The following is a 22,674-nucleotide window of genomic DNA, read 5'->3' as shown; positions in this document are numbered from 1 at the left end:
GTCCTTTATAGTTTGTGTGTCTGTGTGTGTGCATGGGTGTGCCTATTACAAATAATGGAGGACCCAGAATTCTCCTGTCCATCTGACTTCCCACCACTGTCCCTGGTTAGACAAACTCTTTAGATTTTGGTGGATGCTGAACAAAATTTAGGACTTGGAAGTACCCTACCACTTATGGAGTGATTTTTAAATAATTTTTTTTAATTATTAATTTTTAAATAATTCATTTAACTTCTCTGTAGATTAAGAGTAACAATACAAACCTTACTGGGTTGCTGTAGGCATCTGATTAGATAGTGTGTGGAAGGGCTCTGCAGCTAGCCACTGAACACCGTTGTCATCTTGACTGATTGGTTTCTGCCTGTACTGAGCCTCTGCTGTGTTAGGTTCTCCATTCTAACCTCAGGGCATCCAGAGTTGAGTGGGAGATAGCTTCGTTTTCCCAGACATAGGTCAGCCCAATTCATCGTAAGTCCTTGTAGTGTGTCATGGTTATGGAACCTTCAAACCATGTGAGCTTTGACAGTACAGCTTCTCATAATGGTAATTTAGACTTCAGGGGAAAAAAATCATAGGCAATAAGAAGATAATAATAATAAGATAATAATACATTGAATTTTGTAGTATTTTTAAATTGTCATTGTGTTTGAATATTAACTCAGTTGATTCTCAAATTATAGGCAGAGTAAGTATAGCTCTATTTTCCAAGGAAGGAAACTGAAATTCAGAGAAAACCAGGGATTCGTGTGAAAGTAATCAGCCAGGCCTGTAACTCAAGACATAAGCATTGCCCCAGAGACATTGCTGGTTTTCAGTGAAAACACCATCCTGGGGAAGTCTGGTGGTCTGGTGTCTTGGTAGAAACAAGGGTATCAATAATTCTTTGATGGAAGAATGTGGTTGTTTTCTTCTGCTATATCAGCTTTGAGAGCTTACTAACCCTTTCACAATAGTCTCTTGGAGGTCATCCTCAGGTCTTCTGAGATGGTGTAGTTAAGAATGCTGTTTATTATATAACCTGGGGTCTCCTTCATGAAAACTCAATGTGTGAGCGGTAGGCAAAGGCCGGATAATGTAACTCTCTCATGGTGGGGTCTGTCATGTTGGGCACTCATATTTGAATAAATGACCCAGTTTCCCTGTTCATACTGACTGCTAGAAAAGCCAATTTTAAGGTGCTCCCATTGAGAGGGTAGGACTTGATGCATGGTAGCACATGCTTTTTCCCATTTTATATCTCCACTCTGACTTTTTCCTGTCTTTCCCATACTCTTCTAATATGTTTCAATTATAGTATTGTATTTTATGCTCCCTTAGAAACCACCCAAAAGACTTTTAGAAACAAATTCCCAAATGATAAGAAAAGGAATGAATGCATGAATAAATAAATAAGGTTAGAATATATGGTATAAGCTGTAGATATTAAAAAAACTTGAGAACCAAGTGTTATTATGAGCTAAACCAGTCATTGAATGCTTAAGGGAAGCAGTGACATTTGAGGTCAAATTAATTCAAAAGAAATAAGGAAGTGATACCAAGTAAAGAAAACAATGTGAGCAAAAGAATGAAGTTGGAAATGGGTGTGGCATTTGCTTAGACTTAAAGGTCTGCATGAATAAATAGTGGGAGACAAGAGTGGGTATGTAAGTGGGGCCAGCTGATGGATAAAAGCTGTGTAGAGAACTTGAGTTTGATTCCAAAAACAAAGAAGCCTTCTTATTAGACATGGTGTATTGGTCACCTGTGTTTATCTCTTGTCCCTCCAAAGAAACTCACAAAGATGCCAATAAAGGAAATATAAGGGTAACCCATAGGGCCAACATTTCAGTAGAAGAGAGATTTCCGGAAGTCTAGGAAAGACAGAAAGCTCCTGGAGAAGTAGTAACAAACAGAGCAGGGCCCAAAATGTTTGTCCTAAGTGTTGGCAGAAGGTAGACAGGTGAGAAGAGAGTTTTCTTGTCGCCTAGAACCTGTCACATCTCAAAGGTACCCTGTACCATGGAAGGTGGAAACAAAAGCCAAGGGTTGATATAGGTCTGGGTGAAGTTGCTCCTTTACCCCAGCAACTACCACTCCTTCCCTACAGAGGCTGAAGGCTTATCTGGGAGATATTGAGCATGATCGTCTGCGGGCCAGAAGACACCAGGCCCAGTACAAGAGAAGGATCAGATGCTGAGTCAAAAATGGGAAAATCTTCATATTAAGTGGCAGGAGTTGCAGCTTTCTTATTAATCTTTACTCTCAGAACATTAGAGGCAGACACACCACTGGCCCTAGTACGGGCGAATGGGCCCTATCACCACTGCTGCCTGTAGGCTGTGTCCTGGGAAGGGGGCAGTGTCTTTGATTTGACCTTTGACCCACTGCAAGTTTTCCTCTTCCAGGGGACTAAGTGCAAAATAAAATCCAGAAGCCCCAAAGGAATGACCCTTCCCCATGATTGAATGTCAGACAGGTCTAGATGGGTTTAAGGGAAGGTTTCCTAGCATTGCCTCAAAACACAACTCACAGGTTGTAGTTACTCCAAGTGACTCCCCAAACCAGGTCTCATCATAAGGGTGCCTTCTGCCACCCCCCACTCATGGTTCTGTCCCTACGCAAAGCAACTGAAGACCCTGAGTGAGGTGGGGATAGAGAGGAAGAAATGATGGCTCCCCGCCACCCCCTTGAACTCAAGAAGGCTTACTGCTTTCACTGCCCAAGGAGCAGAGGGAAGAATTAAGGCCCGAGAACCCTTTCAATAAAAACTACAAAGGCGGCCCCAGCTGCGGCATCTAATGTGAGATACACAAGCCTTGTGGGAGGCTTTAACTTTTCGAAACCTGTCTGCAGGCTGTTACCGTGCTTGCCCCAAGTATTTCAGAAGTTACTTCCTTTTCTGTGCCTTTGTTTATTTGTGCTTCAATCTGAGGTTCTTCAAAGTGTGACCACAGTGCACACTTTCTCTTTACAGTATGCTCCTTTTTATATTACTATTAACTAATTTCAAAGACAGCATTAGATTTTGATACCAGTGCATTTTTCTCCTTTTTGCTATTATGAAATTGAGGTTTATTTGTGTGCTAAATGACAAGACCATGGGTCAGTTCCAAGTTGTGGAGGCAGAAGGCTGTGTAGGGTGTGTGTCTAAGGTAAGGATGGGAGCAGGAGGGTACAAATAGCCTCAGATGCTGATACTGGGAGGGAATAAAGAGAAAGAAAGAGAAAAAGAAAGCAAATATAGAAAAGTTGTGCTGTCAGATAAAAGTTTCGTGGCAAGGCAAACATTTTCTCATTCCAGAGCCACTTGTCACTCATAGGGACCACCCTTGCCTCTGCCACAGCATGTTGTCATTGGGGTTAGAGAGACATCCCAGATATCCTGGGCTGGCATCTGAACTACACTTGGAAGAGCCCTGTCCTTGTGGCAGAAGGAGTGTTCCCATTTGACACACGTAACCATGTGGGTTCGTGTAAATAGCACGTGTGCCCTCAATTCATATGACTTCAACCTGCTAAGAGTGCTGAGTTGTTTGCCGAATACTAAATCAGATGCAGGTTTTTCAGAACCTCTTTTCAATGAGGGTAAGCACACTCTTTTGGTAACTGACAACACAATGGAAAATGTGAAGTTCATTTCCAAGAGCCAACTCGGACATCTCAGGGGACAGGCTCACGAGAAAGATGTTTGGCTTTTTGCAGCCGAACTACAAGTGTCTTGGTAACCAAATGGGGCTGTGTCAGCTGCAGGCAAGTCTCAGTGTTCTCAGCCCAGGCTCTGACGTGTGCCGGTAGTTCTCGCTCCTGAAAGATGCACAGATAAGCTTGGAATTGATTCAAAAAAACACAATTTTTTTTCCATTAACCAAAATAGGCACTACTGTGAAAGTTTGATTTTTTACCAATCCATCTCCGGAGAGATTAGATCAGACACCAAGATGAAAGTGTTAAGCGATATAGTCTGATGACAACAAAGAGCCCTCGTGTGTAAAGCAGAGAGACGTTTCATAAGCCACAAGCACATTCTGCCCACCCCTTCTCCTTGCCTCGTGGCATCAGTGGTGGGAGGTTTGAGACTTTTTTTGGTCTGTGTCTCCAGCTCCTATTTATTTTTGTCACCAACACAATGCCTCCTAAGCAGTCTTCTTGTGGTTCCAGGCCTGGTGCTGTTCTTAGTTGTGAAAGCCTAAGGTGCGATAGACTTTCATTTAATCTTTCCTCCAGGGTTCCCTTTAAATTTTGTTGCTACAAAGACATGTGTCCCAACTTCCAATGGAAACTTCTGACACCGCGTAGGGTGTGTGAAGGGCATGGTTGTGGTGTGGACTGGAAAGCATATCTATCAGGATATGCCGGGATTTGTTGCGAAAACAACCAAACCCCAAATCTCAGTGACTTAAGAAGAAAGGCTTATTTCTCATTCACATCATAGCATTATTACAGGACTGCCAACACTCTGCTCCATGTTCTGGGGCCCAGACTTAAGAAGCACCTCTGTCTGGAACCTGCTGGTGTGACAGAGGGAAAAGAGATATGCTAACCGCGTACTTGCTTTGAATGCTTCTGCCTGGAGGTGGCACTTTTTACCTCTGCCTGCATTTCATTGACTAACATGGGTCACTTGGCCATTCCCAAGTTCCATGGGAAAGGAATAACAAATCCTTCCTGGAGGAGGGTCAATGTAGAGGGGGAAAGCCAGATTTTCCATGGAGCCAGCAGGCTAGCACTGAAAAGGGGCCTTCTATCCATTGGTCTCTGGCCCGAATTCATGGATGAGACTTATCTATATCTTCAAGATTTCAGGAAAAGCCTAAAGATGATTATTCCTTTGTGAGAGGTACCCTGAAAGCCTGGCATTCTTGTTCCCCAAAGGAACATACAGAGTAAAGAATATATATTTTTTTCAGTTCCACCCTGTCTTTGAAGCTGAGCCATACATAAAAGTCCCAGCTCAGGCCTGGGCCTGCCCAGCCCTGGCCAAGCCACACTCTCCTCCCAGGCCTGGGAGAGCCGCCTGCGTACCCTGGGTGGCCCAGCTCTCCGGAGGCATCTCCCCCACCAGAGAGGAGGCCCCTCCATCCCATCTGGACCCCAGAGCCCAACCGTCTTGGCCGAGGCTGCCCAGGGTGTCAGTCAAACTCAAGAATATTCTTTTAATACTGAATAACCATGTAGGGCTGGCAGGGCTCCCTCCGCCTGACAGATGGCGAACACATGCCTCGGGCTGCCCAGCTCTGCACATCAATCTCTCTCTGACGGCTTTCAGCACATCCTTTCAGCCAAGGGCCCTTTCTAGTTTTAGCTTGTGATTGTAATGCAGGATCTCTTCTGAGGGCTGGGGGGTGTGGAGAGATTTTGGGGAGGAGGGGCAGCAAGTTTGGGTGTTGCTATCAGGTGCTATTAGATAGATGATCAGATTTTCCCCTGACTGAATCTCTTCAGTCCTCTACTGATTGGCCACTGTAGCAGCTCCTGTGTGGGCAGCGGGGCCTAGAAATTGTGCCAGCAACTGAGAACCATTTTGGGTTTGTAAGATCGGACCCTTCCCATTATCACTAGACTACTTGTACTTTGGATTTCAAAATCAATCTTCTTTCACATCCTCTTAAGAAGCTAGAGCATGTTGGAAAAAACAGCCTGTACAATTTCTCAGTGATTGGTAGGAGAGAGGGGGATTCTGTGAGCCTGTGTGGCACGTGGAGACATGGGCAGGTGGGGCAGTCACGAAGCCAGCTCAGTTGTGGTCCAGGCATCTGGTTAAGGTCTGAGTGTCCGAGCCACCCCAAGTTGCTCCCTTCATTGTCATGGCCTGAAAAGCTATCCGCACACCAACAACTTCCAGACGCCTCTCTCCAGAGCTCCAGCTCCACTTTCGGACAGCCAACCACCTGCCTTCTGGATGTCTCACAAACATCTCAAACCTCTCACATCCAAAACCAAACTCATGATTTTCAATCTGAAGTTTGTTTCTCCTCCACTTTTCACAATCTCAGTAAAAGTTGCCACCTTCTCCCTCTGCTCAAGACAGAAAGCTGGGAGTCAGTCTTGGTTTCCTCCTTCTCTCCCCTCAATCCACCCTACCCTTCACACATCTGTTCTATCAGCAAATCCTTTCCAGTCTGCCTCCAACATATATCTTTCTTTGTTTTTTTAAGGAGGTCACAGCTCACAGTGGCCCATGTAGGGATCAAACCGGCAATCTTGGTGCTATTAGCACCACACTCTATATTAGCACCACACTCTAACCACTGAGCTAACCGGCCACCCCATCCAACATATATCTTGAGCCTGTTCACTTCTCTTTGCCTTCACAGTTGCAAGTTCCATCACTTCACTATGCAAGCCTCCATCACTTCACCGCAGACTGTTGCAATAGCATCACTTCTGCTCTTCTCCCATCCCCACCCCATCTTGATCCATTCTCCATGCAGTAGCCATTGAAATCTTCCAACATAAAGTATGCCATTTCAGCATTAGGCTAGGAGCCCTTCAATGACGGAAGAGCTAACTGCTTCTTTCTGACGTGCACGAGCTGGTCTCTGGCTCTCATTCCCTCCCCATGTTGAGCTGCTGTGCTCCCTCTTTTACTACCTTCCAGCAACACAGGTCCCTTACCGTCCTTTGATCTTGCCCAAAGACGTTTTAGCCTCAGAAACTTGGTGCATGCTTCCCCCACTGTCTGGAATGCACTTGCTGCCTCTCTGCTTGACTGACTCTTTTTGGTCATTTAGTTCTCCACTCAAAAGTTTGTAGCTTGAGAGAAATGTAGAGGTGACTCTGGAAGGGGTGATTGAAAGCTCATTTCCAGGATTTATGGAAAGGCTGAATATCCAGGGTGGACCAGCTAAAGCTGCCCTATAAAGCATTAGTGGGGCATGTTAGAATGTAGACATGCTCAAGGCAAGTGAATCAGTTAGAAAGGTGATGCAATAAGCCAGGTGAGAATTTAGAAAGGGCCTGAACTGGGGAGGTGGCCTAGCTTCAGCAGAGTAATAGGGGACCAGTAGCAGGTCGGTGGTGGGAAATCATGCATCGGTAATTGTTGACACTACCTTCTGAGAACCTATGTCTGAGGCTTAGGAAAACTCCTGTGCCAATTGCTTTTCTTCTCTGAACTGGTTTGGGGAGGTTCTCTTCCAGGAGCTGGCAGTCCCAGTTTAGATGATTCTAAAGGATCATTTTGCATTTTCCTCGCCTGGGATTTGGGGTAAATTACTAGTGCTTAAGTTAAGCAACTCTGGTGTCTTGCATGTACGCTTAAGTAAAGAAATCAAGGGAGGAAAGTGGCTAAGTTCCTCCAAAGGAAAAGCTGCAAGATTCCCAAGAGTGTTGTTTGGAGCACCCCACTGAGGAAGCATGGGGCAACTCAGGGAGCCTGTGTTCCCAGGAGCATTCTCGGAAACATCCTGGAGCCATGTGTGCAACACCCCAGCCAAGTAAAAACCTCCCAGAATATGGTGTGAATCACTGCTTAGCAAAAATAGTAATGGTGTGTGTGTGGGTGGGGGGGACCCAAAGCAAGGACCAGCCCTCCATGTACTTTCTCCACCATGTAGTGTCTGTTTTCACGTCGTTTAACACTGACTTTTGCATTCACGATTTTCCTCATTGCAATGGTCCGTCTTCTCAACTCAATGCATCACCTGTCTTTGTGCCCTTGGTTTGTCTACCATCTGGTTGAATAACAAGCTATTTCAGGCTAGTGCAGAGGCAAAAGCCTTATTTGTTTATCTCCCTTAGCTTGAATCGACCTACTGAGGAGACTTCACTGCTTTATAATGCTTCATTCACTATTAAACATGCAAAGCATGTTTGGTTGGAAATGAAAAGAAAATGCTAATGTTGAGAAATAGCCGTGAGGCTTCTAGCAAGAAATAGAGATGTAGGAATGGATTAGGGGAAACAAGGAGTCACTGGCCACCGTCTGGATCACAGTCCACTTAAACAGTTGTAGAAACAGTGTGCAGGGTTTAGGCTATTTTAACTTTTATGATGCTTGAGACATGAAGAAACCACAATTAGATACTTTGGGGAAAAAATAAGCACAGTGGTACTCTGTCCTACAGATACTTTTCATAGACAGTGAATGATTTATTATTCCATAGGACATGCTCAAATCCTGAGTGAATTCACATTTGAGCAGATCATTTTCTTTTATGTAATGTGTTTACAAGCTGAGATTTGCCCCCAAGAAGATCAAAGGAAAGGAAGCTGGGATTGATCCATTCATATTCTTCATCTCCCGGCTCATTCTGTTGAGATTTGGAGGTAACATGGGGGACACAGGGTTTTGAATGAGATTTACTTTGTAGATCCCTCTCCCCTCAATGTTTATCTTTTTATGAAGCTCAGAAAATATCCATGAATTTTTCAGGGGCTTAAAATATTTTATTTATTTCCCCCCTCTGTCTCTATTTTTAATAGGTAACATGTCCAATATTAAACAAGCATATACACTACTTAAACAAGAAATTACCCTCTTACCCCTGTCCCCTAACCTCTATTATGAGTAGCTTTTTTCTCCCACCAGAGATGACCTACACACACGCACATGTGTCTATATATATGCTAAAGAACATAACTTAGCATGCTTATCCACTGTTCTGCACATTTCATCATTCACCTAAATATTTCTCTTTGGGATTGAAATGAAATTATTAAATAAATGAGCCCAACTAGGAAACTCTCTTCTGTGAGCTAGTCTGAGCCTGATTTGCTCTGTTTATTTCATATTTCAATTGCTGAAGGAAGAGAACCATGATGCATTTATTCACCAGTGTTCTTTTAGCTTTTTTCTTCAGCTCCCTTAGTTATTAACTTCCATTTTCTCATGTTTATTCAGTGTCTCTCATCTTTCCTTCTTTTTTCTCCCATAGCTTCTCCCCTTCTCTCTCTTGCACACATGCTCTATAGCAGCTTAGCCCTCTAAGAGCGGGTCCTGCTTTCTCTGACATGTTCTCATTTCTTCCTGGCGATTCTTCTTCTCCCTGAAGAATTAGCCCAGCTTTGCATGAAGCAGCCCCTTGTGTCAGTGATTGACGCAAGATGATCTTTTTGGCAATTGAAGGTCTATCTTTTTGGTAAAATATGTTAGTTCGAGAGGGTTCCGCTTGGAGCTGTTGTTATTTCTGGTCTGTAGGGAAGCGTTACTCATCCTTCCAGCTTTCTAGCTAGAGGAACAGAAGGAGGTTGAAGTGACTTCTTCAGCCATTGGGCTGAAAGGGAAGTCAGCCATTGGGCAAAATGAGGATTCATCATCATCCTGTCCATCTTATGTCAACAATGAGCAGTTGTCTATGAGAGACAGAGAGAACGGAGAAGCAGATAGTCATGGAAGCGAAAAGAAGGGAAGATGAGAGACAATGAATAAACATGAGCAAATGGAAGTTAGTAACAGAAGGAAGCTTCTGCAGGAAGGCCCAGCAGCCAGAAGGAAGTTGCTGCGGACAGAGGTGACTCAGTACACCTTTAAGCCTCTAGGAGGAAGGATTTCCTCTCTGTCCTTGCGTAGACCCTGTGTTCAGACATTAGTTACACGTGCTGCCTTGGTGGGTCCAGGGGTCAAGAATGAAGGGGCCGGCTGGTAGAAAGGGGGCACTGTAGGAGAGGCAGACCCCTCAGGCAGGGAGAGAACTCTGAGGTGGTGAATCTGTAATACACAGGACGGCACTGAATTTGCTGCTCCAGTCAGGTCCTAGGGCAGAAGTCAAGAGGTGCTGGGTGGATGGACCTTCTTCCCCCCCTCAGGCTGTAGCCAGGAGAGAAACAGGGGCTTCACACAAGTGGCTAGGGCTTGATGGAGTGGGTACTTCAGGCTTTGCTGGAGGGGCTCCTCCTCACTGAAGGACTCCTTCCCTGACTTCCTGCCCCCCACACCAATATTTCTGACCCTGCCCAGCATTACTTTTCTCCACAGCACTTGTCACCTGCTAATGTGCTACTTTCCCGGATATTTTATTTTATTATTTTGTAGTACTTTCTACCTTCCTCCATTATAATATAAACTCCACTAAGGCAGAGATTTTAGTCTGTTAATTTTTTTTCTTCCCATTTTGTTTACTTCAGTATCCCCAGTGCTTATAACCGGGTATGGCACTTAGTAGGTACTCATTAAGCATTTGTTGAATGAATGAATGAATGAATAATGAATGAACAGACCGTTAATATCAGGACACTTTGTCCTATAACCAGGGCGGGGAGGGCATGTATGTTTCTTTAGCAAAATGATGGCAGACGTAAGAAACATGGCCAATATCACATGAACTTAAGAAACATGAATCTCTTTTACAGATAAAAAGGGAGGATCTTAGGAATGAAATTAATCCTTGCCGAAGCATGATGTGTTTGCTTTTGGATGTTTTCAGAGCAAACCAGTTGCAGCTGAATGGAAATTGGTCACCATCCCCTGTGCTCACTGGACCCTCCCAGATGGGTTCCTTCCCAGATGGGCTCCCTCCCAGAGCCCATCACCACCACCGAGGGCCCCAAGGTCTGGGCCTTCCTCATTTGAAGGGAGTGATGGCTCTTCTCAGGGAAGAAAAGAGAATGGGGCAGGGAGTGGGGAAAAGCTCGGCAGTTCTGCCCTCCTCCTGGCATTGAGGCATGAGGGGGTGCCCCCACCCCATTGCACCCATCGCCCCACTTCCATGTGGTGTAGGCAAAAAGCAGAGCTCCTCAAAGTTCCTCAGAGGAACTAGGTTCAATGCCGAACATTTGATTTTTTTCATTTTTCTCCCAAACCCATGATGGGCCTCATGCTCCAGTTTACCTCGGGCACCTCAAACTCCTCAGCCCTGTCTCCCCATCCTCTCCCATGCTCTGGGGGGCTCATGCTCTGAGGGGTTGATCCCCCACTGCCTCACCCCCCTCTGAGTGTCATCATGGCATCCAGTCTTCATGAGAGCCAGTTTTCCCCTGAGTGCTGAGATTCCCAAGAGTGTTGCAGAAGTGTTGCAGAAGAAGAGTGTTGGAGAAGAGGCTGAGTGCCTCCCCCGCCCCTTGCTGTGGTGGAGGAAGCTTTTTCTCCTACACTCGGGACCTTCAGGGCGGGAAGTGGAGCTCTGAGGTCTCCTTATTCCCTGTTTCTGCTTCTCAATATCTCTATCCTTCTTCCTGCAGAGATCCCTGTTCCTTTGACGATCAAGCCATGCAGCTATGCCTCCTCCTGCTCTCCTTGCAGTGACAGTAGCATTCCTAGTCCCGGCCTCTTGGTTCCTCCTGTGTACAACTTGGGCCTGTAATGTTTCCCCCACCCCAGCACAGGCCCATTCTCAGGGACTTCAGTATCCATGTAGATGACTCGTCCAATGCCTTGGCTACTTGTCCTTGACATTTCACCAACCACTCCCAAGGTCATGCCCCGGATCTTGTTATTTGCAGAAGTTGTTTCATCCAAATCTCATTATCAAATATCCCACTCTCTGAGAAGCCCTTCTTATTGTTTTAGTCTTCTTGATGCTAAAATACCTCCATGTCATTGAGACTTCTAATCTAAGCACTTGATACTTCCTACCTATCAGTAAGTATCACTTAACTCACTTAATTGTGAGTTATATTTCCTGGTCATATATATATTTCCTGGTCATATATATAGCCATCCCCTTGCTCTCCCTCTGGAATGCTCTGTGAGGCAGATTGCATTTTCCAATCCATGTGGCCCTTCTATATGCTCTCTTCCAACGTGACCTTGTCACTGTCCATCAAGAGCTGGAGTTGAACTCAGTGCCCTTGAATCTGGCCTGGCTCATGACTTGATTATAACTAAAAGGATGTAGAGGAAATAGCACTGAGTGAATTCCAAGGCTGGCATACAAATGGCCGTATAGCTACTACCCCCTTGTTCTTTTGGGATTCTCACTCTGGGGATGCCAGCCAACCAAATAAGTAATGTATTGCCCTAAAACGTCTACGCACCTCTTTACAGTGACAGAGAAAAGTCCATGTGTAAGATTCTTGGATCAGCAGTCTCAGTGAACCCAGCTTCCTAGCCACCTACACCAACGTGCCACATGTGCAAGTGAACCTGATCTGGATGCTCTAGACCAGCTGAGCAACTCTGAGCAACCTCTGTCATGTCATGAGGAGCAGAAAAATTATCCAGCTGAGCCCTGCTTGAATTCCCAACCTGTGAAACATAACAAACTTGCTCTTCTTTTAAGGCACTAGGCTTTGGAAGGTTTTTGTGCAGTAACCATAACAGGAATACTCTATCTGAAAACCATGCTTGCTTGATCCACCTTCTGTGTTCCTATCCCTGAGCAGCTGGAGAAAATCACAGAGTAAGGATGAATGACTTCACTTTAAACATCAAATGGACACCATGCCTAACTATCCTGCTGCACTGTCTGGGGAGCTTTATACATTTCCTCTTGCCTCACATCCTGACTCCCTTCTTCTTTCCTAAGTCATCTGAGATGTCAAATAGGCAGCTGGATATATAAGTGTGGAGTATAAAGGGAAGGTTGGGGATAGAGATAAAAATTTGAGAGTCACCAGGATATAAGTGGCATTTGAAATTATGAAACTGGATTATATTGCCAGTCTGGGGCATGAATGGAGAAGAGTCAAGGACTAGCCCTCAAGCTCTCTAAGGTTTAGAGACCCCATAGAGGAAGCCCAAAGAATAGACTGAGAAAGACGGCCCGGGAGGGTTAGAGTACAGCTAGGAGAAGATAGTATTCCAAAGACCAAGAATGGAGAACGTTTTCAGAAGGCAAGTACTAGAGTAGGTGAAAGGAAATAAGAGAAAGAATAGAAATAGAGGGATTGGTCTTTGACACCTGGAACTTTCTTTGTCGCAATAGGAAGTAACAGGAAGAAGCTGTACACAGATGCTTCTGGATTCTAGATTAGATTGTGGGAATATGAGGTAGCTCCCAAATGATGGTGTTTGTTTTCCCTGTGAAGTATGCATATTTAATAGGCATCTCAGCCTTCATACGTCTACAACTCCTTGCTCACCTTCAATCCCACTCCTACCTTGGCTTTCCCAGCTCACTTAATGCTTTGTTCATTCTCCCTGCTGCTTTGACTAGCAACACTTGGTTCATCATTCTCTCACACCACGTATCCAATCCAACAGCAATTGGGGCACAAAAATATGCCTCCAATCTGATCCCTTGCCACTGATTCTGTCACCCTTGTTCAAGCCACCCTTGTCCATTACCCGCTTATTGCTCTTGCTTGTCTCCCTCCCTTTCCCAAAATCCATTATTTATGGTGCTCTAAAAGGAAAGAAATTTAAAAACCATAAATCAAATTCGATAACTCCCGCCTAGAACCCTCCCATGATTTCCATCATACTTTACATCCCAATGTGATGGGCAAAAATAGGCATTGACTTTGGATTTGATAAATGCTGTATTTGGTGAAATAGATAACTTAACTGGAGAAATAGGAAGCTGAGACCTGACAGTCACCCTCCCCCAAAGTGGACAGGTCCTAAAACCAAGGTTACAAATAGAATTATAAATGTGGCTATATTTTAGGCTATATTTTGGGGCCAATCACATGAACGAGGTTTTATAAAACAGTGGGGCAGGCACACCACAAAAAAATAGTCCTGTGTCCTGCAAAGGGTATCACCTGCTGTCTTCCATCCTCAGGCCTGTGCTTACCAGCTGGGGCCACAGAGTCTCTTGCAGAATAAACAATATTTAAATTTCAAAATTTACACTCCCTACTAGACCTCCACTGATACCACCCTGCTGGGCTGGAGAGGGTTGCCCTGTTCCTGCTCCCCGCATAGCCTCCACTGACTGTGAGGGTGGTGGCCTTATTACTGCTGAGCAGTGGTGAGAGCCTTGACTCTCCAACAGGCGTCCTGACACCACCCCAGTGAGAAGGGGGAGAGGTGGCTTGTTAATGCATGTAGGGGTGGAAGTCCAGGCACCCCACATGATCTTAACTGACATCATAAGGAGCCTGGGGGTGTTGGGGAGAGACTTGTCTTCCCTGTAGGTTGAAGTTCCTGGTTCCCCACTTGGCCTTCTCTGACACCACTCCAGAGGGTTGGGTGCCTTGGTGAGGATGGAAGTCTATTTGCTTGCAGACGTGTTTGGAGCGGCTTATTATTATTATTTTTTCTGTGGTGTTTGGCTGGAGGAGAGCCATTGTTGTCTAAAAGTTTTCTGTCTTGATGGGCTGCCCCTTTTCTGGTCCTTTGGCTAGAGAGAGAAGGCTTTTCTTGCACACTGTTTTTGTTTGTGCCATTGGTATTTTTGGATTGGCCAAAAGAGCAGATGCCCACTATAGAGCCAGGAGCTTACTGATGGTGGAGGAAGGGGCACGGATGCTGGGACTCACTTTCAAAGTGGTTCTAATCCATACTTAAAGGTACTGAAAAAGAAGTATATTAGAGGCCCCAGAAGATTCTTAAGTATAACAGCAGAACACTGTCCTAATTAGCCACTGATGTTCAGAAAGGTTTGATGAATCCTAGTCTTCAGGGTCTCCACACAACAGGCTCCTGGCTTGTGAACATGGCCTACACAGTAGGATTATGACCATAATTCATTTTGAAAAGAGTAAGACTACAAAAGGAAACCTCTGAGGACCTCCCAGGCGTGCCTCAGAATAAGTTGTTTTGATCCTGGGCAAGTGATGCTCAAAGGAAGGTGGCACTGAATTTAGTTGTAGTTCTAAAACTGTAAAAACACATCTGAAAGAAAACCCCAAAACAAACAAATCTGGTTATATGCTGAGACAGTTGCTACAGTTCCACAGGCCACGTTTTGCCTCAGAACACTCCAACAACACTCCTGTTATCCATTAAGCCTCTTTGTCCTCCAGAGAGGGGTCTTCCTCCAGCGAAGTAGCCTGAGGGAAGTTGCTCCCCAAGTTGACACTTGTTTCTTGAATTGTCAGCTGGCAGCCCAGCTTTTGAATCCTCCACTTGAGGGTCATAGTATTTTTTTTTTTTTATAGAGTCAGACTGTTGGGTGGTATGTATGAACTCTTTGCTTCACACAAGCATATGAACCTGTTTAGCCTTAGTTTTTAAAATCAGATAAGTATAAGTCCTAGAGTCAAGTAATTGACTGTGATTATAATACATCTTTTCCCTTTCTACTCTGAAGATGAATTTTGGGGGGCTGCCTATTTAAAGATAGACTGTTGGGGTCTTTGGAGCTATCAACAGGGGTCTGCTATTTAAAGATAATCTCTTCTGATTGGACTTGAAAACTTTTTTCATTCTTTAAATTTTTTTCCTTTTATGAAAGAATAGCTGGCATACAACATTACATAAGTTTTAGGTGTACAACATAGTGAATCAACATTTATATACCTTACACTGTGATCACCACGGTAGTCTAGTAACCATCTGTAATAGAGCAAAGTTGTTAGATTTTATAGACGACGTTCCCTGTGTTGCTTAGTTGTTTTATAACTGGAAGTTTGTATCACTTATTCCTCTTGACTTTTGTCACTGATTTCCCACCTCTCTCCACTTTACAACCATTAATTTGTTTTCTGTACCTATGACTCTCATTTTGTGTTGTTTCTTTAGATAACATATATAAGTAAAATCATACTGTATGTGTCTTTCTTTGTCTGACTCATTTCACTTAGCATAATACCATCTAGGTTCATCCATGTTGTCACAAATGACAGTATTTCATTCTTTTTTTAATGGCTGAGTTATATATATCTCAGCCATTTATATATATGTATATGTATATAAACATATATATGTATATACATATACATGTATATATATATGTATATATAAATGACTGAGATATATATATATATTTATACATATTCTTACAACTTTCTTATCCATTTATCTATCGATGGACATCTATTGCTGCCATATCTTGGCTATTGAAAATAATACTGCAATGAACATAGGGGTGAATATATCTTTTTGAATTATTGTTTTTATTTTCTTTGTATAAATACCCAGAAGTGGAATTGCTGGGGTTTTTTATTCAATTTATTTTATTTTTTAAGATTTTTGTTAAAATATAGCTAACATACAATATTATATTAGTTTCATGTGTACGCCATAGTTACTCAATATTTATATACCTAAGGAAGTGATCACCATGATAAGTCCAGCAATCATCTGAAACTGTACAATATTATCACAATATTATTGACTATATTCCCTATGCTGTACATTACACCCCCTTGACTTATTTGTATTAAACCTGGAATTTTGGACCTCTTATTATTTTTTACTTTTTCCCCTCTTTTAATTTTTCTTTTCCTTTTCTTTATTTCTTTTTTTAAAATAAATTTTATTGGGGGAATATTAGGGAACAGTGTATTTCTTCAGGGCCCATCAGCTCCAAGTAGTTGTCCTTCAATCTAGTCATGGAGGACGCAGCTCAGCTCCAAGTCTAGTTGCTGTTTTCAATTTTAAGTCTCAGGGGGCACAGCCTACAATCCTAAGGGGGAATTGAACTGGTGACCTTGTTGTTGAGAGCTCGCGCTCTAACCAACTGAGCCATCCAGCAGTCCCTCTGGAAGCTCAGTGGCAGCTCGTTGTCTTCAATCTAGTTGTGGAGGGCATAGCTCACTGGCCCATGTGAGAATCGAACTGACAACCCCCTGTTGTTCAGAGCTTGTGCTCTAACCAACTGAGCCACCTGGCTGCCGCTTAATTTTTCAATTACAGTTGACATTTAATATTATTTTATATTAATTTCAGGTGTATGGCATAGTGGTTAGACATTTGTACAATTTAAGAAGTGATCTCCCTGACTAGTCTAGTAGTTACCTGGCACTATGCATAGTTATTATCACATTATTGACTATATTCCCTGTACTTTACTTACATCCCCATGACTATTTTGGGGATACAAACTATTTCAGTTTGTACTTCTTAATCCCTTCACAATTTTCACCCTGCCCCCAACCCCCTCCCATCTATCACCCCCCAAAATCTAGTAGCCATTCATGTGTGACATAGTTATTATAATATTATTGACTATATTCCTTTTGCTATATTGTACATCCCCATGATTACTGTGTAACAACCAATTTGCACTTAATCCTTTCCCCTTTTCACTCACCTCCATCCCCTCTCCCATCTGGCAACCATTAATATGTTCTCTGTATTTATAAGTTTGTTTCTGTTTTGTTCATTTGTTTATTTTGTTCTTTAGATTCCATATATAAGTAAAATCACATTGCATCTGTCTTTCTCTGTCTGACATATTCCACTCAGCACAGTACACTCCAGGTCCATCTATGCCGCTGCAGATGGCAAGAACCCATTCCCTTTCATGGCCAAGCAAGATTCCATTGTATATATGTACCACTTCCTCTTTATCCATTCTTCCATCAACAAACACCCAGGCTGCCTCCATGTCTTGGCCATTGTAAACAGTGCTGCAATGAACATATGGCTGCACATGTTCCCTTGAAGTAGTGTTTGGGTTTCTTTAGATAAATACCCTGAAGTGGGATTACAGGGTTCTTCTTTGTCTCTTGATATAGCCTTTGTTTTAAAGTCAATTTTGTCTGATATAAATATTGCTATCACAGCTTTTGTTTTTTTATTTATTTATTTATTTTCATTTTTATGAAATATCTTTTTCCATTCCTTTACTTTCCATCTGTGTGTGTCTTTCAATCTGAAGTGAGTCTCTTGTAAGCAGCATTGGTGAGGGTCTCTTTTCTTATCCATTCAGCCCTCCTATGTTTTCAAGTGGAGCATTTAATCTATTTACATTGAAAGTAATTATTGATAGATATGTAGCTATTGCCATTTTATTATTCAAAATTTTGATTTTTTGTTTTTATCTTAAAGAAGTCCCTCTAACATTCCTTGTAATACTGGTTTGGTGATGATGAACTCCTTTAGCTTTCTCTTGTTTGAGAAGCTCTTTATCTGTCCTTTGATTCTAAATGATAGCTTTGCTGGGTAGAGTAATCTTGGTTGTAGGTCCTTGCTTTCCATCATGTTGACTATTTTGTGCCAATCCTTTCTGGCCTGCAAAGTTTCTGTTGAGAAATCAGCTGACAATCTTATGGGAACTCCCTTATAGGTTACGAGTTGTCTTTCTCTTGTTGCTTTTAGGATTCTCTCTTTGTCTTTAACCTTTGCCATTTTAATTATCATGTGTCTTGGTGTAGGCCTCTTTGGGTTCATCCTATTTGGGACTCTCTGCACTTCCTGGACTTTTATGTCTATTTCCTTTGCCAGGTTAGGAAAGTTTTTCAGTCATTATTTCTTCATTAGGTTCTCAGTCTCTTGGTTTCTCTCTTCTCCTTCTGGTACCGCTATGATGCATATGTTTTTATGCTTGATATTGTCCCAGAGGTCTCTTAAACCATCCTCATTTTTCTTTTATTTTTTTTTCATTTTTGCTGTTTCTATTCAGTGTTTTCTGTTTTCTTGTCTACCAAATTGCTGATTTAATCCTCTGCTTCATCTAGTCTGCTGGTAATCCCTTTTAGTGCATTCTTTAGTTCAGTTATTATATTCTTCACTTCTGACTGTTTTTATTTTTAAGGTTTCTATGTCCTTTTTTTATGCTTGCTATCTCTTTGTTGAAGTTCTCACTAAGTTCCTTGAGCATCCTTATAACCATTGTTTTGAATTCTGTATCTGGTAGGTTGCTTTCCTCCATTTTGTTTAGTTCTTTTTCTGGATTTTTCTTCTGTTTTTATTATTATTTATTTATTTATTTATTTATTTATTTATTTATTTATTTGGGGCACATTTCTTTGTTTCCTCATTTGGTTCTACGTATTAAGTAGATCTGCTATGTCCCCCAGTCTTGGCCTGGTGGCCTAATGTAGTAGGTGCCCTGTGGGGCCCAGTAGCACAGTCTCCATGGTCACTTGAGCTGGGTGCTCCAGGAGTGTCCCTTGTGTGGGTTTTGTGTACCATCCTGTTATAGTTGAGTCTTGGTTGCCATTGGCATGTCAGTGGGTAGGATTGACCCTCAGGCTGATTGGATGTGGGGTTTGGCCACATCCATAGCTTACAGACTGCTCTGTGGGGGGCTTACCCCACTGAGTGGGATTTGCCTGAGTGGGCTCTGGTGCCATTTGAGACTTTCCTTTGAGTGTGCTGCTTGTGAGGCTAATTAGGCAGTGCTCTGCTATGGTCTGAAGCTAATGTTAAGTATGTTTGTTCTGGGGCCTCTTGGGAGGCACTCCGGTATGCAGGCTCATGTCACCCACTTCCTGTGACTGACCAGGGACTACCTGGTAAGAGCTACAAAGTGATCTGTGGTTGTTCACTGTCTCTGCTAACCCTGGAGGTGTGTGAGAGAGGCCAAGCTATGAATTGAGGACATCTGCCACCAGTACCGGGCCTGGGGTAGCTCTGCAAAATGCCAGGACAACCTGAGGTCTCCTGCTACCTGCCAGCTCCCTTAAGGTTCAGCCACTGATAAAGCCTCATGTGGTATACAAGTTGGGTGAGGCAGGGTCCATGGAGTCACTAGAGTGGTAAAAGTTGTGATCACCAGGTTAATGTAAATTCTGGTTTGGAGCCAGTGCTGATGCTGAAGCTACTCAGCAAAAGTCTCAGAGCATACTGAAGCCAGTTGCTGCCTGTCTGGGGTCTGTTGGAGTCTGACAGTTTTCAAGAAAGAGTGCAGTTGGGGCAGGGCTGGCTGCTCTTGGAGAAAGTGCGTCATTGGGGAAGTTGGGTGGGACAGCATCCCAGTGAGTCAACAATGAGGAGCTAGGGAGCTCACCAGGCCAATCAGATTTAGATTTGGCCATGTGGGGGTGGGCTCAACAGAGGAAAGATGGCACCCACCAGCCAGTAGCACAGGAGGAGGACCTCCTCACAGGGAAATGGAGACTGTCCTCCAGCCCTTAACCTGAATCAACATAACTCAGTTTGCCCTCCATATGTCTCCGACACCCCTCGAGTTATTGTCCGTCTGTTGGAGCCCGAGATGAGTGCCTGGAAGTGACAGAGTCTGTGTGTGGGCCCTTTAAGAGGACCCTTGAGTTTCTCTCCACCTTCCATCCCACCCTGATGATCAGAATTTCCACTGTTTCTTACAGCTAGATGTTGTGGGGGCTCCTGTTCCTGGCAACAGTACTCTGGTCTGGGGAGCCTGGTGTGGGGCTGGGGTCCTTCGCTCCTCTGGGGGGGGGGCAATTTCTGTGGCTGAGGTATCCCTCCTGGCTCTCAACCACCACACGGAGTTTTGGGGTTAGCCGTTCCACATTTCCGCCCTTCCTACCAATCTTGATGTGGCTTCTTTTTTATATCCTTAGTTATAAAACTTCTGTTCAACCAGACTTCAGATGGTTCTCCAGGTTGATTGTTCTATAATTAAGTTGTAATTTTGATTTATTCATGGAAGGAAACAGGCACAGTATTTATCTACTCCTCCCTCTTGAATCTCCTCTGGATTTGAAGGCTTTAATGAACCTTAAATTTTGCTAAGACTATTTGTCCAGTTGTGTTTAAAACTTACTAGGCAAATCCCAGGTAACAATCATGGCAATTCCAAGATGATGATCCAAGTGACCACTCTGTAGAAGGCCCAATAACAATGTTCTCAGGCATCTGAGATGTTCTCAGACATCTAGCCGAGGAGATAGGACCTCAACATACAACAATCTGAAGGACAATAAAAGATTTAAATAATTTGAAACTAATGCTGCCACATGATTAATTGATCAATTGCTGTATATATTATGTTTTGCAGGAAGGAGAGCACTCTTTCTAGTCTGGAGGGCTTGGAGTTTGAGCTGGTTCAGGGAGGAAAGGAGGCTGGGATTTGGAAACATGGAGTGGCCACAGGAGTCAGCCTACATATGCAGGAAGCATGTTCCCAGTAGGGGCAAAATCATGGATGTTGGAACTCACATGGAGTTTTCTCAGGTAGTGAGAAGACCAGTCTAGCTTGGGCAAAGAGTTAGCTAAATTGAGCGAAGGATTAAAGGTTTTTATCAGTGTAGGTGGAGACTTGGCTGCGGAAGGCTTTGAAAATCAAGTTAATAAAATAAGTTGATACTCATTGATTACTTGCTAGGTATCATGCAATGTTCTAAGCCCTTTATGTGTGTTTTAATTCTCATATTAATGTTATTGTTATTGTCAACACCATTTGGTAGCAGAGAGAACTGAGAAACAGGAAAGTTAAATGCCTTGCCCAGTTGAAGTAATTGTGAGGAGCAGAGTGTGAACCCAGGTCCGCTCTGCTCTGCTATCTCTTGTTAGGATGAAGGAGTTTAAATGGCCCTCTTGGTAATAGGGATATACTGACAAATTTGGTGGACGGGTTCTCGGCGAAGTCCCGTGGTGGGTATTTACCTCGAAGTGCTATTGGAGACCCAGACTTTTCCTGGGACTACATTTGCATCTTTTTCCTGGGGGACCATGGAGGGGTGTTACCAGGCTTCCCAGATATCTAAGTCTAGGTATGGCAGGAATGGACAAATGGGTTGACTATAACTCTCTCTGAGTGGTTTTTGGGGGTAGACGGCTCTGATCCAGCTGTGTTAAATACCACATTAAGTCCAAAGGAGTCTGTGTCCTGCAGTGGGGATGAGATATCAGCCAAGGGAATAACATTCACCTATTCTTTCATTCATTCACTCAACCAGTATTAGTTGCGTGCTGGCAATGTGTCAGGAACTGAGCTGGGTGTGAGGAATACAGGCAAACTGCTCTGTTTGATGAACATTAATTAATAAGATCGTTTTGTTTGATGAACATTAATTAATGAGATCATTCTAGATGTCTGTGTGAAGTCAATAGAATAGTGATGCAATGAGTAAAATAGGTGATGGGGGAGAGAGCTGAGTTCATGATATATGGAATGGACCTGAAATGTTTAAAGGAGACAAACAGCTGAAGAGGGGTGACATGCTTGTGCGCAAAGGAAGTACAAAGGCCCTGAGGGGAGAAGGAGCCTGGTGAGTTACAGAAAAGGAAGGCCACCATGGCTGGAGAGGACGGGGGGAAGAGTAACAAGAAATGAAGGCTCAGGGGGGTGGCAGGTTCAAGATAACTAAGGCCTGTTAGAGTTTGCTGTAGGAGTTTGGATTTTACTCTGTGTGTGATGGGAAGTCACTGAGGTTTTCAATCTGGGGAATTGAGCAGACTCATTTCATTAACATGTGTCTGGAGGGGTTTGAACAAGTTTTGTCAAATTGCCCTTCTGAAAAGCATGCTGGTGTCAGTCACTGGTAACACATGCCTGCTGTTACAGGTAGTGGTTGGATGGGAGTTGGAGACACTTCCATGAAGAACCCTCTAAGGTGGGACAGAGGGTAGGTGGTCCTGGACTCTTCAGTCACTGAGAAGACCAGAGGAACCAGGATTCTGAGGGAGCAGTTCTTAGGCACGGCAGATGACGTTTCTTGTAGTTTTTTGACACATTTCACATAGGGAGGTGGGATCCGTCTCCCCATCCCTTGAATCTGGGCATATTTATGGGGTGGAGTGATGCTACGAGACTTCTGAGGCTGGGTAACAAAAAGCCATGCAGCCATGGAGCCCTGAGCTGCCATGCAGGGAGACAGCTCTCCTGAGTCAGCCAGGCCACAGAGGTCACATGAATGACAGTCCACGTGAGCCCAGTCTTCCAACCATCCTTGCCAAGGTCAGGAACATGACAGTAAAGCTGTCTTCCAGCTGAATACCATGAGGGGCCCTCCACGGCTGCCTCATGACATCAAAGAATCGTTCTGCTAAGCCCTTCCCAAATTCCTGGCAATAAAACCTGACCCATAAAATAATGAGATACAATAAAATGGTTG

Source organism: Rhinolophus hipposideros (assembly GCF_964194185.1).
Source record: "Rhinolophus hipposideros genome assembly, chromosome: 11".
NCBI lineage: Eukaryota > Metazoa > Chordata > Mammalia > Chiroptera > Rhinolophidae > Rhinolophus > Rhinolophus hipposideros.
This window is presented reverse-complemented; position numbering follows the sequence as displayed.